The sequence below is a fragment of the Bombina bombina genome, chromosome 1 (assembly GCF_027579735.1).
Source record: "Bombina bombina isolate aBomBom1 chromosome 1, aBomBom1.pri, whole genome shotgun sequence".
Taxonomy (NCBI): Eukaryota; Metazoa; Chordata; class Amphibia; order Anura; family Bombinatoridae; genus Bombina; species Bombina bombina.
In genome coordinates, this window is record NC_069499.1 from 46,778,148 (window position 1) to 46,798,160 (window position 20,013).

Sequence of the window (20,013 nt, forward strand, 5' to 3'; positions counted from 1 at the left end):
TAGATAGACCAGATCATAAAGTTCATATGCTTAGTAAATCAGGATAATACTTAAGGAGAGAATCCGTACTTTATCACAGACTGAGTGCATACCTTGTTGTTTAGTGAAAAGTCCATTCCGTGTAACACGGAGCTGAGCGGCAGAGAGGAGTGGACTCAGCAGAGAGATCTGATGCTCCGTTTAGATAGACTGTGGCGTAGCGTCTGACGTCAGCGGAGCTGACTCGTAATTACTGCGGTAAGAAAGCTTTGAAATTGTAACAGTTCGAAAAAGACACAAATGTAATAAATTTACCTTGGAGCAAATCCTTCACTTGATTTGGCAACTGCGGCTATTGTTGGAAACAGAAAGTATATCCAGTCAGTAATCCAGAGTTGTTGCGGTGAGGACCGAATGATCGGCAGTGCTGAAAAGAGAATTAGCTCACACAAAAGTTTAGACAGGAGTTGCAAATGAAAAGCAATGTTCATGAGTGAGATTTCCAATAAGAAATATCAGAAGCTTAGTGGAGATTGTTCCTAAGTGGGTAACAAACAAAATACTAAGCAATGTGCTTAGTGAAAGGTGTGGTTTTAAAACAGGTGAGGTGGTTTGATTGGAGGTAATACTTAAAGGTATACACACCTACACAGAAGTTCTGACAAATGCCGAGAGGTCTGACACTCTCAGAGCAGAAGAAATAGCTACAAGAAATTAAACCTTCCAAGGTAACAACTTAATATCCAAGGAATGCATGGGCTCAAACGAAGCCCCTTGAAGAGCATTGCTAACTAAATTAAGACTCCATGAAGGAGTAACTGGTTTAAACACAGGCCTGATTCTGACCAAGTCCTGACAAAAAGATTGTACATCTGTGAAACAAAGCAGATATTGTCAAGACTTGACCCTTTAGGGAACTCGTCGATAAACCTTTCTCCAAACCTTCTTGGAGAAAAGACAAAATCCTAGGAATCCAAACCCTACTCCATGAGTAGCCCTTGGATTCACACCAATAAAGGTATTTACGCCAAATCTTATGGTAAATCCTTCTAGACACAGGCTTACAAGCCTGAATCATGGTCTGTATGACCGAATCAGAAAAACCTTGCTTGGATAAACTTTAGCGTTCAATCTCCAAGCAGTCAGCTTTAGAGAAACTAAATTTGGATGAAGGAAGGGCCCCTGAATCAGAAGGGCTTTCCTCAACGGAAGTCTCCTAGGTGGTAGAGATGCCATCTCCACCAGAACCGTATACCAAATCCTGTGAGGCCAAGCCGGAGCTAAGAGAATCACTGATGCCCTCTCCTGTTTGATTTGAGCAATAACTCAAGGAATAAGAGCAAACGGAGGAAATAGGTATGCTAGACTGAAATTCCAAGGAACCATCAGAGCATCTATCAGTTCCACCTGGGGGTCCCTGGACCTCGACCCGTATCTTGGGAGCTTGGCATTTTGTCAGAACGCCATGAGATCCAATTCTGGTTGACCCCACTTGAGAACTATGCTTGAGAACAATTCTGGATGGAGTTCCCACTCCCCCGGATGAAAAGTCTGCCTGCTCAGGAAATCCGCTTCCCAATTGTCCACCCCTGGGACGTGGATCGCCGATAGACAACAAGAGTGGACTTCCACCCACCGGGATATTTTGGCTACCTCTGTCATCGCTAACTCCTCGTTCCTCCCTGATGATTGATGTAAGCCACCGAAGTTATGTTGTCTGAATGGAACCTGATAAACTGGACCATGGCCAACTGAGGCCAGGTCAGAAGAGCATTGTAGATCGCTCTCAACTCCAGAATGTTTATAGGAAGAACAGACTCTGACTGAGTCCAAACTCCCTGAGCCTTTAGGGAGCCCCATACTGCTCCCTACCCCAGAAGGCTGACGTCTGTTATCACAATCTTCCAAGATGCTTAGCTGCAGAGGTCTGAGATGGAAACAAGCAAACAGGAAGATGTCCATCGCTGCCACCATCAGCCCTATTAACTCCATGCACTGAGCCATTGACGGCCGAGGAGTGGACTGAAGTACTCGACAAGTATTGATAATCTTTGATTTCCTGATTTCTGTCAGAAATATCTTCATGGACAAGGAGTCTATTATGGTTCCCAGGAAAGTGACTCTTATATCCGGAACTAGGGAACTCTTTCCTAAATTTACCTTCCACCCGTGAGTTCTCACGAAGATAACACTATGTTGGTATGGGATCTTGCTTTGTGAAAAGATGCTGCCTGGACTAGAATGTTGTCCAGATAAGACGCCACCCCTATGCCCCGAGACCAAAGAACTGCCAACATAGACTCCAGAACCCTTGTGAAGATTCTGGGAGCAGTGTCCAGACTGAAAGGAAGAGCCTTGAACTGGAAGCGCTTGTCCTGGAAAGAAAATCTTAGTAACTTGTGATGATCCCTGTGAATAGGAACATGTAAATATGCATCCTTTAAATCCACAGGGGTCATGAATTGACCCTCATGGATTAGAGGAAGAATGAAACTAATAGTTTCCATCTAGAAGGACGGAACCCTGAGAAATTTGTTTAGACTCTTTAGATCTAAAAGTGGTCTGAAGGTTCCCTCCTTTTTTGCGAACCATGAACAGATTGGAATAAAAACCCTGACCTTGTTCCTCTACTGGGACAGGAACAATCACTCCCAGGTTGGAGAAGATATGTACACAGCATAAAAACGTCTCTATACTTAGTCTGGTCTGCCGATAATCTTGAAAGCAGACACCTGCCCCTGGGAGGAAAGTCTTGAATTCTAACTTGTATCCCTAAGACACAATGTACACCGCCCAAGGACCATGAGATCACAAAGCCAAAACTGATCGAAAGAAGGAAAACACCTGCCCTCTTTGATTCAACGGCAGGCTTCTTGGATTGACTTCATATTTTAAGACTGATTTGTCTATGGAGGCTTAGATTGCTCCTGCTTGAGAGAAGGGAAAAGATTTCCCTAGACAACTTGAAAGGACCTAAAATTCTCTGACGTCCTTTCACTTATTTCTCCTATCCTGTAGATGAAACATCCGCAAACCAAGATTCTAATCATACTGCTCTGCGGCCAATATGGCAAAGCCTAAATAATAGCTCCCAGATAATAAAACTCTGACTTAAAGGAGTTTACTGACTTAAGGGCAACTATTCTATCCCTACGAGGGCAATGTCTGCTCAATAGAAACAGTTTAGTACACCGCCGCACTGGCGACAGTAGTAATTCCAACCGCAGGTTGTCAGCGTAAACCCTCTAACTTCTAATCATAGGGTCCTTATCCTGCAAGAGTCCAAAAGGAACTACTATCCTTATGGGAATAGTATCTTCCTTCTGCAAGGGCTTCTTGATAGAGTCTGCTAAGAAGCATGCTTCTAAATACAAGGAAAAAGAGAAAAAGAAACACCCTATTTCTCCTATTCCTGAGAAAATATCTGTATAACCCTATCTGGTACAGGAAATACTTCCACCATGAAGGGCCCATTTAGTATAAATTTATTGGAATATCTAGGATAGACAACGCCGTAGTGACGGAGTCGTCCAGGGTAGCTAAAAACCTCCACAAGATAAAATTGTAGATATTTAAGCAAAAATGAAGGAAAACAACCTCAGTATCAGATAAAGGTACTACCCCATCTAAGATTGAGAATTCCCTCTCAGATACTACCCTCCTCTTCCAAGATACAGGAGAGATACATTCATAATATTGAATAAATATATGTCTCTTTGTAATTTTCTCTACAATGTGAAACAGACAATGCATGAAATAAAAGTAACTCCCAGTGGAGTAGAAGCACAGGGCACTGCATGTGGGCTAAAAAATCTTTTGGGACACATGAGAAGAAAAATTGTGGCATACCTTGACCATTGGCAATAAGCTCCTAAACAGCATGCTCTTAAAAAGGAGTAGGTTCAGAAAAATCTATTTTTATAAGTACATTGGCATAAAAAAAACATAATTTATGCTTACCTGATAAATTTATTTCTCTTGTAGTGTATGCAGTCCACGGATCATCCATTACTTGTGGGATATTCTCCTTCCCAACAGGAAGTTGCAAGAGGATCACCCACAGCAGAGCTGCTATATAGCTCCTCCCCTCACTGCCATATCCAGTCATTTGACCGAAACAAGACGAGAAAGGAGAAACCATAGGGTGCAGTGGTGACTGTAGTTTAATTAAAATTTAGACCTGCCTTAAAAGGACAGGGCGGGCCGTGGACTGGATACACTACAAGAGAAATAAATTTATCAGGTAAGCATAAATTATGTTTTCTCTTGTTAAGTGTATCCAGTCCACGGATCATCCATTACTTGTGGGATACCAATACCAAAGCTAAAGTACACGGATGATGGGAGGGACAAGGCAGGAACTTAAACGGAAGGAACCACTGCCTGTAGAACCTTTCTCCCAAAAACAGCTTCCGAAGAAGCAAAAGTGTCAAATTTGTAAAATTTTGAAAAGGTGTGAAGAGAAGACCAAGTCGCAGCCTTGCAAATCTGTTCAACAGAGGCCTCATTTTTAAAGGCCCAGGTGGAAGCCACAGCTCTAGTAGAATGAGCTCTACTCCTTTCAGGGGGCTGCTGTCCAGCAGTCTCATAGGCTAAGCGTATTATGCTCCGAAGCCAAAAGGAGAGAGAGGTTGCCGAAGCTTTTTGACCTCTCCTCTGTCCAGAGTAAACGACAAACAGGGCAGATGTTTGACGAAAATCTTTAGTAGCCTGTAAGTAAAACTTCAAGGCATGGACTACGTCCAGATTATGCAAAAGACGTTCCTTCTTTGAAGAAGGATTAGGACACAATGATGGAACAACAATCTCTTGATTGATATTTCTGTTAGAAACCACCTTAGGTAAAAACCCAGGTTTGGTACGCAGAACTACCTTGTCTGAATGAAAAATCAGATAAGGAGAATCACAATGTAAGGCAGATAACTCAGAGACTCTTCGAGCCGAGGAAATAGCCATCAAAAACAGAACTTTCCAAGATAAAAGTTTAATATCAATGGAATGAAGGGGTTCAAACGGAACTCCCTGAAGAACTTTAAGAACCAAGTTTAAGCTCCATGGGGGAGCAATAGTTTTAAACACAGGCTTAATCCTAACCAAAGCCTGACAAAATGCCTGGACGTCTGGAACTTCTGCCAGACGCTTGTGCAAAAGAATAGACAGAGCAGAGATCTATCCTTTTAAAGAACTAGCTGATAAGCCTTTGTCCAAACCCTCTTGGAGAAAGGACAATATCCTAGGAATCCTAACCTTACTCCATGAGTAACTCTTGGATTCACACCAATAAAGATATTTACGCCATATCTTATGGTAGATTTTCCTGGTGACAGGCTTCCGAGCCTGTATTAAGGTATCAATGACTGACTCGGAGAAGCCACGCCTTGATAGAATCAAGCGTTCAATCTCCATGCAGTCAGTCTCAGAGAAATTAGATTTGGATGATTGAAAGGACCTTGTATTAGAAGGTCCTGCCTCAGAGGCAAAGTCCATGGTGGAAGAGATGACATGTCCACTAGGTCTACATACCAGGTCCTGCGTGGCCACGCAGGTGCTATCAGAATCACTGATGCTCTCTCCTGTTTGATTTTGGCAATCAGTCGAGGGAGCAGAGGAAACGGTGGAAACACATAGGCCAGGTTGAAGAACCAAGGAGCTGCTAGAGCATCTATCAGCGTTGCTCCCGGGTCCCTGGACCTGGATCCTTAACAAGGAAGCTTGGCGTTCTGGCGAGACGCCATGAGATCCAGTTCTGGTTTGCCCCAACGATGGACCAGTTGAGCAAACACCTCCGGATGGAGTTCCCACTCCCCCGGATGAAAAGTCTGACGACTTAGAAAATCCGCCTCCCAGTTCTCTACCCCTGGGATGTGGATCGCTGACAGGTGGCAAGAGTGAGACTCTGCCCAGCGAATTATCTTTGAGACTTCTAACATCGTAAGGGAACTCCTGGTTCCCCCTTGATGGTTGATGTAAGCCACAGTCGTGATGTTGTCCGACTGAAATCTGATGAACCTCAGTGTTGCTAACTGAGGCCAAGCTAGAAGAGCATTGAATATTGCTCTTAACTCCAGAATATTTATTGGGAGGAGTTTCTCCTCCTGAGTCCACGATCCCTGAGCCTTCAGGGAGTTCCAGACTGCGCCCCAACCTAGAAGGCTGGCATCTGTTGTAACAATCGTCCAATCTGGCCTGCGAAAGGTCATACCCTTGGACAGATGGACCCGAGAAAGCCACCAGAGAAGAGAATCTCTGGTCTCTTGATCCAGATTTAGTAGAGGGGACAAATCTGAGTAATCCCCATTCCACTGACTTAGCATGCATAATTGCAGCGGTCTGAGATGCAGGTGCGCAAATGGCACTATGTCCATTGCCGCTACCATTAAGCCGATTACTTCCATGCACTGAGCCACTGACGGGCGTGGAATGGAATGAAGGACACGGCAAGCATTTAGAAGTTTTGATAACCTGGACTCCGTCAGGTAAATTTTCATCTCTACAGAATCTATAAGAGTCCCTAGGAAGGAAACTCTTGTGAGTGGTGATAGAGAACTCTTTTCCACGTTCACTTTCCACCCATGCGACCTCAGAAATGCCAGAACTATCTCTGTATGAGACTTAGCAATTTGAAAGCTTGACGCCTGTATCAGGATGACATCTAGATACGGAGCCACCGCTATGCCTCGTGGTCTTAGAACCGCCAGAAGTGAGCCCAGAACCTTTGTAAAAATTTTTGGGGCAGTGGCCAACCCGAAGGGAAGAGCTACAAATTGGTAATGCCTGTCTAGAAAGGCAAACCTTAGGAACCGATGATGATCTTTGTGAATCGGTATGTGAAGGTAGGCATCCTTTAAGTCCACTGTGGTCATGTACTGACCCTCTTGGATCATGGGTAGGATGGTCCGAATAGTTTCCATTTTGAATGATGGAACTCTGAGGAATTTGTTTAAGATCTTTAGATCCAAGATTGGTCTGAAGGTTCCCTCTTTCTTGGGAACCACAAACAGATTTGAATAAAATCCCTGTCCTTGTTATGTCCACGAAACTGGATGGATCACTCCCATTACTAGGAGGTCTTGCACACAGCTTAGGAATGCCTCTTTCTTTATCTGGTTTGCTGATAACCTTGAAAGATGAAATCTCCCTTGTGGAGGAGAAGCTTTGAAGTCCAGAAGATATCTCTGAGATATGATCTCCAATGCCCAGGGATCCTGAACATCTCTTGCCCACGCCTGGGCGAAGAGAGAAAGTCTGCCCCCCACTAGATCCGTTTCCGGATAGGGGGGCGTTCCTTCATGCTGTTTTGGGGGCAGCAGCAGGCTTTCTGGCCTGCTTGCCCTTGTTCCAGGACTGGTTAGATTTCCAGGCCTGTCTGGAATGAGCAACAGTTCCCTCTTGTTTTGAAGCGGAGGAAGTTGATGCTGCTCCTGCCTTGAAATTTTGAAAGGCACAAAAATTAGACTGTTTGGCCTTTGATTTGGCCCTGTCCTGAGGAAGGGTATGACCCTTGCCTCCAGTAATGTCAGCAATAATTTCCTTCAAGCCAGGCCCGAATAAGGTCTGCCCCTTGAAAGGACTGTTGAGTAATTTAGACTTTGAAGTCACGTCAGCTGACCAGGATTTAAGCCATAGCGCCCTACGTGCCTGGATGGCGAATCCGGAATTCTTAGCCGTTTGTTTAGTCAAATGAACAATGGCATCAGAAACAAATGAGTTAGCTAGCTTAAGCGTTCTAAGCTTGTCAATAATTTCATTCAATGGAGCTGTCTGGATGGCCTCTTCCAGGGCCTCAAACCAGAATGCCGCCGCAGCAGTGACAGGCGCAATGCATGCAAGGGGCTGTAAAATAAAACCTTGTTGAATAAACATTTTCTTAAGGTAACCCTCCAATTTTTTATCCATTGGATCTGAAAAAGCACAACTGTCCTCAACCGGGATAGTGGTACACTTTGCTAAAGTAGAAACTGCTCCCTCCACCTTAGGGACCGTCTGCCATAAGTCCTGTGTAGTGTAGTCTATTGGAAACATTTTTTCTAAATATAGGAGGTGGGGAAAAGGGCACACCGGGTCTATCCCACTCCTTGCTAATAATTTCTGTAAGCCTTTTAGGTATAGGAAAAACGTCAGTACACACCGGCACCGCATAGTATCTATCCAGCCTACACAATTTCTCTGGAATTGCAACTGTGTTACAGTCATTCAGAGCAGCTAATACCTCCCCAAGCAATACACAGAGGTTCTCAAGCTTAAATTTAAAATTAGAAATCTCTGAATCAGGTTTCCCTGAGTCAGAGATGTCACCCACAGACTGAAGCTCTCTGTCCTCATGTTCTGCATACTGTGACGCAGTATCAGACATGGCTCTAACAGCATTTGCGCGCTCTGTATCTCTCCTAACCCCAGAGCTATCGTGCTTGCCTCTTAATTCAGGCAATCTAGATAATACCTCTGACAGGGTATTATTCATGATTGCAGCCATGTCCTGCAAGGTAATCGCTATGGGCGTCCCTGATGTAATTGGCGCCATATTAGCGTGCGTCCCCTGAGTGGGAGGCGAAGGGTCTGACACGTGGGGAGAGTTAGTCGGCATAACTTCCCCCTCGACAGAACCCTCTGGTGATAATTCTTTTATAGATAAAGACAGATCTTTACTGTTTAAGGTGAAATCAATACATTTAGTACACATTCTCCTATGGGGCTCCACCATGGCTTTCAAACATAATGAACAAGTAGGTTCCTCTGTGTCAGACATGTTTAAACAGACTAGCAATGAGACTAGCAAGCTTGGAAAACACTTTAAAACAAGTTTACAAGCAATATAAAAAACGTTACTGCGCCTTTAAGAAACACAAATTTTCCCAAATTTTGAAATAACAGTGAAAAAATGCAGTTACACTAATGAAATTTTTACAGTGTATGTAATAAGTTAGCAGAGCATTGCACCCACTTGCAAATGGATGATTAACCCCTTAATACCAAAAACGGAATAACAAATGACAAAAACGGTTTTTAAACAGTCACAACAACTGCCACAGCTCTACTGTGGCTTTTTACCTCCCTCAATACGACTTTTGAAGCCTTTTGAGCCCTTCAGAGAAGTCCTGGATCATGCAGGAAGAAGCTGGATGTCTGTGTCTGTAATTTTTGCTGTGCAAAAAAACGCCAAAATAGGCCCCTCCCACTCATATTACAACAGTGGGAAGCCTCAGGGAACTGTTTCTAGGCAAAATTCAAGCCAGCCATGTGGAAAAAACTAGGCCCCAATAAGTTTTATCACCAAACATATGTAAAAAACGATTAAACATGCCAGCAAACGTTTTAAAATACACTTTTATAAGAGTATGTATGTCTATTAATAAGCCTGATACCAGTCGCTATCACTGCATTTAAGGCTTTACTTACATTACTTCGGTATCAGCAGCATTTTCTAGCAAATTCCATCCCTAGAAAAATATTTTAACTGCACATACCTTATTACAGGAAAACCTGCACGCTATTCCCCCTCTGAAGTTACCTCACTCCTCAGAATATGTGAGAACAGCAAAGGATCTTAGTTACTTCTGCTAAGATCATAGAAAACGCAGGCAGATTCTTCTTCTAAATGCTGCCTGAGATAAACAGTACACTCCGGTACCATTTAAAAATAACAAACTTTTGATTGAAGAAATAAACTAAGTATAAAACACCACAGTCCTCTTACGACCTCCATCTTAGTTGAGAGTTGCAAGAGAATGACTGGATATGGCAGTGAGGGGAGGAGCTATATAGCAGCTCTGCTGTGGGTGATCCTCTTGCAACTTCCTGTTGGGAAGGAGAATATCCCACAAGTAATGGATGATCCGTGGACTGGATACACTTAACAAGAGAAAATAAAAAAATAAAACCAAGAGACACCTGACAGGACCTCTTGTTCCCTCACAAGGGATGAGTTAAACTAAGAAACATGTTGAATTTTGTAACAAAACTTAAAGGGACACTGAACCCAATTTTTTTCTTTTGTAATTCAGAAAGAGCATACAATTTTAAGCAACTTTCTAATTTACTCCTATTATCAATTTTTCTTCGTTCTCTTGCTATCATTATTTGAAAAAGAAGGCATCTAAACTTTTTTTTGGTTTCAGTACTCTGGACAGTACTTTTTTATTGGTGGATGAATTTATCCACCAATCAGCAAGGACAACCTAGGTTGTTCACCAAAAATGGGCCGGCATCTAAACTTACATTCTTGCATTTCAAATAAAGATACCAAGAGAATAAAGAAAATTTGATAATAGGAGTAAATTAGAAAGTTGCTTAAAATGTCATGCTCAATCTGAATCACGAAAGAAAATTTTTGGGTACAGTGTCCCTTTAACCCATAAAAGACGTTACTGTCTCTTTAAATTTTAAAATGAAACTTCATATCTTTGCGAGCAGCAGAAAAAAAAACAAATCAGCACGCAAATATAATAGAACCTATGTCTTTGAGCCACCTAAAGAACCCAAACTTTATTAATACACTGTAACTGGAATAAAGAAAATTATTAGCTTCATCTTTATTCATAAAGGATACGGAACGCAGCTGTGGCGCTATCCGGTCCCACATATGAGACAGCAATAAAGACTGTGCTTGTATCCGAAATCGGAAACGACATAGGTAGTCCAAAATGGCGCCAAATATAGCTCCGCACCTCGTGGGCGTGATAACAACCACTCTGTCAGTCTCCACTAGCAATGTATTAAAGACAGCAGGGTGCACTCACAAATCGGCGCTAAAGAAGCTCCGCCCATCGTGGGCGTTACAATTATCAATCTCCCGGTCGCCATTATCATAATATTTGAAAATAGCGACTCGGAGTAACTGAGCCCCTTGTTCAAAACTGAAGGAAAATAGTGCTATCGCTTGATAGGTAGTATCTAACTGAACCTCTAGTTGCCAAAAACGATCACCTACTACTGAGTCTTTCCTATACTCAGCTATAGTGAGATAGCCCTTCTAGTCTCCTCAGCCCTAGTGCCTGCTTACAACTTGTTGTCACAGGGTCCCTTTTTCTCTCCCAGACCCAGTACTTAACACGCTGTCTGGTTCTCTCAGACCCTGAGAGTTTACTTATCCCAAAGTGCTTATACCTGTATCTGTAACCATAAGCCCTTCATGTAAGTGAAATGAAGTGTAATAAGAGTGCTCCTTTTCCTCTAAGTGTCTCCAGAAAAAATAAACAAGCACTTACCTCATATGTCTGCCTGACAGCAAAGGCAGTTCAGCAGGTTTGAGGAGTCCTATCCCCCACATGGACCTCTGAAGAAATTGAAATGCCTAACTAAATATTTCTCAGGGTTTCAGGGTTAGGGCAGCAATATTACATGGGAGGCGCAGTGAGAATTATTTCCCACAAGTTCACATTGCTCTAAAGCCACCAAAGCTCTCATGTAGAGACTGATATGGACTACGGCTACACCCTAGAACAAAGCAGCACTCTCTAGCACTACTTTAAAAATAATAAACTCTTGATAGAAGAATCTATGCACTCGTAGTAACACCAGCACCAGTATCAAAACTTTTTATTAGAGGTTACATTAAAAGCAGCAACGTTTCGTGGTGAACCCACTTAGTTTACACAAAGTGCTGTATTCATCTACCATTGCAAGATAGAAGAATCTATACTAAAACCTCACTTTACCTCTTCCTAGCACTAACGTAGGCAAAGAGAATGACTGGGGTGGGAAGGGAGGAGCTATTTAACAGCTCTGCTGTGGTGTTCATTGCCTCCTCCTGCTGACCAGGAGGTGAATATCCCATTAGTAATGAAGATGATCCATGGACTCATCTTGTCTTAAAAAAGAAATATGCATATCTCAAATTGGTTAAACTCGGCCGGGTTATCGATATCGATAAGTGTTAGGTGTTTTTTTTAAAAATCAGCTCCATTAAAGTCTATAGGGAGACAAAGTAAACGTGGTATTTGAACCCCAGAAGTTTGTGCGCGTCAAGTTTTGCTCGTACTCATACCATCTACTTTGAACTTTTATTAAGCGAGTTATACCGCCCGTACAAAAAATTTAATTTCAGCGGTATTAGTGCTTAAGCCAAAGTGGAGACCTGTAATCTAGCCCATTGTATACTAGGGTCAGTATTTAAGAATCCCATGCTCCAGTGATTTAGAAAATGTATCTTTGCCATAAAATGTCCCTTTAAAATGTTGTCTTGTTTCAGTGTGTAAAAATAAATACATAATAGAAGCACCAATTGTAACGCATGCCAAGACCTTATACACACACAGCCACTAATAAAACAAGCACTGTGTAGCAGTGTGTAAGGACTGGCAGTGCGGTCATACAATAGCTTATGTGCTGGCTCAGGAAACCTTTGGACCCCAATGAAATAGATTTCACCAGTAACACATAATGGTGTATTGTTTATTGAGGGATCCTGTATTTTGTGTGTAATGTGTATCGAGGGATCCTGTATTTTGTGTGTAATGTGTATTGAGGGATCCTGTATTTTGTGTGTAATGTGTATTGAGGGATCCTGTATTTTGTGTGTATTGTGTATTGAGGGATCCTGTATTTTGTGTGTACTGCGTATTGAGGGATCCTGTATTTTGTGTGTACTGTGTATGGAGCGATCCTGTATTTTGTGTGTATTGTGTATTGAGGGATCCTGTATTTTGTGTGTATTGTATATTGAGGGATCCTGTATTTTGTATGTACTGTGTATTGAGGGATCCTGTATTTTGTGTGTATTGTGTATTGAGGGATCCTGTATTTTGTGTGTATTGTGTATTGAGGGATCCTGTATTTCGTGTGTATTGTGTATTGAGGGATCCTGTATTTTGTGTTTATTGTTTATTGAGGGATCCTGTATTTTGTATGTACTGTGTATTGAGGGATCCTGTATTTTGTGTGTATTGTGTATTGATGGATCCTGTATTTTGTATGTACTGTGTATTGAGGGATCCTGTATTTTGTGTGTATTGTGTATTGAGGCATCCTGTATTTTGTATGTATTGTGTATTGAGGGATCCTGTATTTTGTATGTACTGTGTATTGAGGGATCCCGTATTTTGTGTGTATTGTGTATTGAGGGATCCTGTATTTTGTGTGTATTGTGTATTGATGGGTCCTGTATTTTGTGTGTACTGTGTATGGAGCAATCCTGTATTTTGTATGTACTGTGTATTGAGGGATCCTGTATTTTGTGTGTATGGTGTATTGAGGGATCCTGTATTTTGTATGTACTGTGTATTGAGGAATCCTGTATTTTGTGTGTATTGTGTATTGAGGGACCCTGTATTTTGTGTGTATTGTGTATTGAGGGATCCTGTATTTTGTGTGTAATGTGTATTGAGGGATCCTGTATTTTGTGTGTAATGTGTTTTGAGGAATCCTGTATTTTGTGTGTATTGTGTATTGAGGAATCCTGTATTTTGTGTGTATTGTGTATTGTGGGATCCTGTATTTTGGGTGTATTGAGGTGTGCTATATTTTGTGTGTACTGTGTATTGAGGGATCCTGTATTTTGTGTGTATTGTGTATTGAGGGATCCTGTATATTGTGTCTACTGTGTATTGAGGGATACTGTATTTTGTGTCTACTGTGTATTGAGGGATCCTGTATTTTGTGTGTATTGTGTATTGAGGGATCCTATATTTTGTATGTACTGTGTATTGAGGGATCCTGTATTTTGTGTGTAATGTGTATTGAGGGATCCTGTATTTTGTGTGTAATGTGTTTTGAGGAATCCTGTATTTTGTGTGTATTGTGTATTGAGGAATCCTGTATTTTGGGTGTATTGAGGTGTGCTGTATTTTGTGTGTACTGTGTATTGAGGGATCCTGTATTTTGTGTGTATTGTGTATTGAGGGATCCTGTATATTGTGTCTACTGATTATTGAGGGATCCTGTATTTTGTGTCTACTGTGTATTGAGGGATCCTGTATTTTGTGTGTATTGTGTATTGAGGGATCCTGTATTTTGTGTCTACTGTGTATTGAGGGATCCTGTATTTCGTGTGTATTGTGTATTGAGGGATCCTGTATTTTGTGTGTATTGTGTATTGAGGGATCCTGTATTTTGTATGTACTGTGTATTGAGGGATCCTGTATTTTGTGTGTATTGTGTATTGAGGGATCCTGTATTTTGTATGTACTGTGTATTGAGGGATCCTGTATTTTGTGTGTATTGTTTATTGAGGGATCCTGTATTTTGTGTGTAATGTGTATTGAGGGATCCTGTATTTTGTGTGTAATGTGTTTTGAGGAATCCTGTATTTTTTGTGTATTGAGGAATCCTGTATTTTGTGTGTATTGTGTATTGAGGAATCCTGTATTTTGTGTGTATTGTGTATTGAGGAATCCTGTATTTTGGGGGTATTGAGGTGTGCTTTATTTTGTGTGTACTGCGTATTGAGGGATTCTGTATTTTGTGTGTATTGTGTATTGAAGGATACTGTATTTTGTGTGTATTGTGTATTGATGGGTCCTGTATTTTGTGTGTATTGTGTATTGAGGGGTCCTGTATTTTGTGTGTATTGTGTATTGAGGGATTCTGTATTTTGTGTGTATTGTGTATTGAGGGATCCTGTATTTTGGGTGAATTGTTTATTGAGGTGTGCTGTATTTTGTGTGTACTGTGTATTGAGGGATGTTGTATTTTGTGTGTACTGTGTATTGAGGGATGTTGTATTTTGTGTGTACTGTGTATTGAAGGATCCTGTATTTTGTGTGTACTGTGTATTGAGGGATCCTGTATTTTGGGGGTACTGTGTATTGAAGGGTGCTGTATTTTGTGTTTATTGTGTATTGAGGGATCCTGTATTTTGGGTGTATTGTGTATTGAGGGATCCTGTATTTTGGGTGTATTGTGTATTGAGGGATCCTGTATTTTGGGTGTATTATGTATTGAGGGGTGCTGTATTTTGGGTGTATTGTGTATTGAGGGGTGCTATATTTTGTGTTTATTGTGTATTGAGGGGTGCTGTATTTTGTGTCTACTGTGTATTTAGGGATCCTGTATTTTGTGTGTATTGTTTATTGTGGGATCCTGTATATTGTGTGTAATGTGTATTGAGGGATCCTGTATTTTGTGTGTACTGTGTATTGAGGGATTCTGTATTTTGTGTGTAATGTGTTTTGAGGAATCCTGTATTTTGTATGTACTGTGTATTGAGGGATTCTGTATTTTGTGTGTATTGTGTATTGAGGGATCCTGTATTTTGGGGGTACTGTGTATTGAAGGGTGCTGTATTTTGTGTCTACTGTGTATTGAGGGTTCCTGTATCTTGGGGGTACTGTTTATTGAAGGGTGCTGTATTTTGTGTTTATTGTGTATTGAGGGATCCTGTATTTTGGGTGTATTGTGTATTGAGGGATGCTGTATTTTGTGTTTACTGTGTATTGAGGGATCCTGTATTTTGGGGGTACTGTGTATTGAGGGGTGCTGTATTTTGTGTCTACTGTGTATTTAGGGATCCTGTATTTTGTGTGTATTGTTTATTGAGGGATCCTGTAATTTGGGTGTATTGAGGAATCCTGTATTTTGTGTGTATTGAGGTGTCCTGTATTTTGTGTGTGTTGTGTATTGAGGGATCCTGTATTGTGTGTATTGTGTATTGAGGGATCCTGTATTTTGTGTGTATTGTGTATTGAGGGGTCCTGTATTTTGTGGGTATTGTGTTTTGATGGGTCCTGTATTTTGTGTGTATTGTGTATTGAGGGATCCTGTATTTTGTGTGTATTGTGTATTGAGCGATTCTGTATTTTGTATGTAATGTGTATTGAGGGATCCTGTATTTTGTGTGTATTGTGTATTGAGGAATCCTGTATTTTGTGTGTATTGTGTATTGAGGAATACTGTATTTTGTGTGTATTGTGTATTGAGGGATCCTGTATTTTGGGTGTATTGAGGGGTCCTGTATTTTGTGTGTATTGTGTATTTATGGGTCCTGTATTTTGTGTGTATTGTGTATTGAGGGATCCTGTATTTTGTGTGTATTGTGTATTGAGGGGTCCTGTATTATGTGTGTATTGTGTATTGAAGGATCCTGTATTTTGTGTGTATTGTGTATTGAGGGGTCCTGTATTTTGTGTGTATTGTGTATTGAAGGATCCTGTATTTTGTGTGTATTGTGTATTGAGGTGTGCTGTATTTTATTGTGTACTGTGTATTGAGGGATCCTGTATTTTGTGTGTGTTGTGTATTGAGGGATCCTGTATTTTGTGTGTATTGTGTATTGAAGGATCCTGTATTTTGTGTGTATTGTGTATTGAGGTGTGCTGTATTTTGTGTGTACTGTGTATTGTGGGATCCTGTATATTGTGTCTACTGATTATTGAGGGATCCTGTATTTTGTGTGTACTGTGTATTGAGGGATGCTGTATTTTGTGTGTATTGTGTATTGAAGGATCCTGTATTTTGTGTGTACAGTTTTCTTGCTTTGGGCTACAAATAGTTACAAAATAAAGTTGTACTAATGTTTTAGAAGTAATAATAGGAATGCTCTTTTAGGGAAATGTAATGCAAAAACTAATATGGCCACTAGAGGGCAATATTTTACCATCACATGCTACCAAATAACACAGTAGTACCACATGCAATATTATCTAAATATAAATATACTTCACATGCCTGTTCCGCAATCACTGCAATAAATAGATTTATAACTTGTCAGGTTGCTATCGTGGTGTTAAAGAGACAGTAAAGTAAAAATTAAACTTTCACGATTTGGATGGTGGATGAAATTTTATTCAACTGTCCAATGTATTTCTATTATCACATTTGCTTTGTTCTTTTTTTATCCTTTATTGAAAAGTAACTAGGTTAACTCAAGAGCAGCAATGCATTACTGGGAGTTACTTGAACAGGTCTGGTGACCCAATAACAACAGGCATATTTGTGTAGCCACCAATCACCATCTAGCCCTCAGCAGTGTATTGCTGCACTTTAGCTACCTAAGTTTACTTTTCAACACAGGATACCAGGAGAACAGAGCATATTTGATAATAGAAGTAAATTGGAAAGTTTTTTTAATTTCTGAATCATGAACTTTTAATTCTGACTTCACTGATCCTCTAAAATGGTGATTATATGTTGTGCATGTAAGGGAGTTTAGTAAACTCAGTGTAAGTATCAGAGTAAGTATCTAGCAAGCAAAATCATAAGTGCTTGTGTGTATATATGTGTGTAATGTGTGTGTGTAATATGTGTGTAATATGTGCTTGTGTGTGTAATATGTGTGTAATATGTGTGTGTAATATGTGTGTAATATGTGTGTGTAATGTATGTGTGTAATGTGTGTGTGTAATATGTGTGTGTAATGTATGTGTGTAATGTGTGTGTGTAATATGTGTGTGTAATATGTGTGTGTAATATGTGTGTAATGTGTGTGTGTAATATGTGTGTGTAATATGTGTGTAATGTGTGTGTGTAATATGTGTGTGTAATATGTGTGTAATATGTGTGTAATATGTGTGTGTAATGTGTGTGTGTAATATGTGTGTGTGCAATATGTGTGTAATATGTGCTTGTGTGTAATATGTGTGTGTAATATGTGTGTAATATGTGCTTGTGTGTAATGTGTGTGTAATATGTGTGTAATATGTGCTTGTGTGTAATATGTGTGTAATATGTGCTTGTGTGTAATATGTGTGTGTAATATGTGTGTGTAATATGTGTGTAATATGTGCTTGTGTGTAATATGTTTGTAATGTGTGTGTAATATGTGTGTAATATGTGTGTAATATGTGTGTGTAATATGTGTGTAATATGTGTGTGTAATATGTGCTTGTGTGTAATATGTGTGTGTAATATGTGTGTAATATGTGCGTGTGTGTAATATGTGTGTGTAACATGTGTGTGTAATATGTGCGTGTGTGTAATATGTGTGTGTAATATGTGTGTAATATGTGCTTGTGTGTAATATGTGTGTGTAATATGTGTGTAATATATGTGTAATATGTGTGTGTAATATGTGTGTAATATATGTGTAATATGTGTGTAATATGTGCATGTGTATAATCTGTGCATGTGTGTATATATGTGTGTAATATGTGTGTGTAATATGTGTGTAATCTGTGGATGTGTGTAATCTGTGCATGTGTGTATATATGTGTGTAATATGTGTGTAATATGTGTGTAATATGTGTGTAATATGTGCATGTGTGTAATCTGTGCATGTGTGTATATATGTGTGTAACATGTGTGTAATCTGTGCACGTGTGTAATATGTGCTTGTGTGTATATATTTGTATACGTGTGTAATATGTACATGTGTGTAATATGTGCTTGTGTGTATATATTTGTATATGTGTGTAATATGTGTATGTGTGTATATGTGTGTATATGTGTGTAATCTATGCATGTGTATATATGTGTGTAATATGTGCATGTGTGTATATATGTGTATGTGTGTAATCTGTGTATGTGTGTATATATTTGTATATGTGTGTAATATGTGTATGTGTGTATATGTGTGTAATATGTGCTTGTGTGTATATGTGTGTAATATGTGCATGTGTGTATATGTAATATGTGCATGTGTGTATATGTGTGTAATATGTGCATGTGTGTATATATGTGTATGTGTGTAATCTGTGCATGTGTGTATATATTTGTATATGTGTGAAATATGTGCATGTGTGTATATATGTGTATGTGTGTAATCTGTGCATGTGTGTATATATTTGTATATATGTGCATGCTTGTATATGTGTGTAATATGTGCATGTGTGTATATATGTGGATGTGTGTAATCTGTGCATGTGTGTATATATGTGTATATGTGTGTAATATGTGCATGTGTGTATATATGTGTGTAATATGTGCATGTGTGTATATATTTGTATATGTTTGTAATATGTGCATGTGTGTATATATGTGTATATGTGTGTAATATGTGCATGTGTGTATATATGTGTGTAATATGTGCATGTGTGTATATATTTGTATATGTGTGTAATATGTGCATGTGTGTATATATGTGTATATGTGTGTAATATGTGCATGTGTGTATATATTTGTATATGTGTGTAATCTGTGCATGTGTGTATATATGTGTATATGTGTGCAATATGTGCATGTGTGTATATATGTGTGTAATATGTGCATGCGTGTATATATTTGTATATATGTGTAATCTGTGCATGTGTGTATATATGTGTATATGTGTGTAATATGTGCATGTGTGTATATATTTGTATATGTGTGTAATATGTGCATGTGTGTATATATGTGTATATGTGTGTAATATGTGCATGTGTGTATATATGTGTGTAATATGTGCATGTGTGTATATATGTGTGTAATATGTGCATGTGTGTATGTGTGTATATATGTGTGTAATATGTGCATGTGTGTATATATGTGTATATGTGTGTAATATGTGCATGTGTGTATATATTTGTATATGTGTGTAATCTGTGCATGTGTGTATATATGTGTATATGTGTGTAATATGTGCATGTGTGTATATATGTGTGTAATCTGTGCATGTGTGTATATATTTGTATATATGTGTAATATGTGCATGTGTGTATATATGTGTGTAATCTGTGCATGTGTGTATATATTTGTATATGTGTGTAATCTGTGCATGTGTGTATATATGTGTATATGTGTGTAATATGTGCATGTGTGTATATATGTGTGTAATCTGTGCATGTGTGTATATATTTGTATATATGTGTAATCTGTGCATGTGTGTATATATATGTGTATATGTGTGTAATATGTGCATGTGTGTATATATTTGTATATGTGTGTAATATGTGCATGTGTGTATATATGTGTATATGTGTGTAATATGTGCATGTGTGTATATATTTGTATATGTGTGTAATATGTGCATGTGTGTATATATGTGTGTAATATGCGCATGTGTGTATATATTTGTATATGTGTGTAATCTGTGCATGTGTATATGTGTACAGCGCATATGAATAGACTGGTCCGGTCGCCAATGGCGAGTACAAATTCCTGCGGGCAAGTAAAATTTTAAATTTACCAGCCTGGCTGGCAATCTCCCCATTGCCAGCTTTGCATTATTTTTTGGGGGGCATAATATTG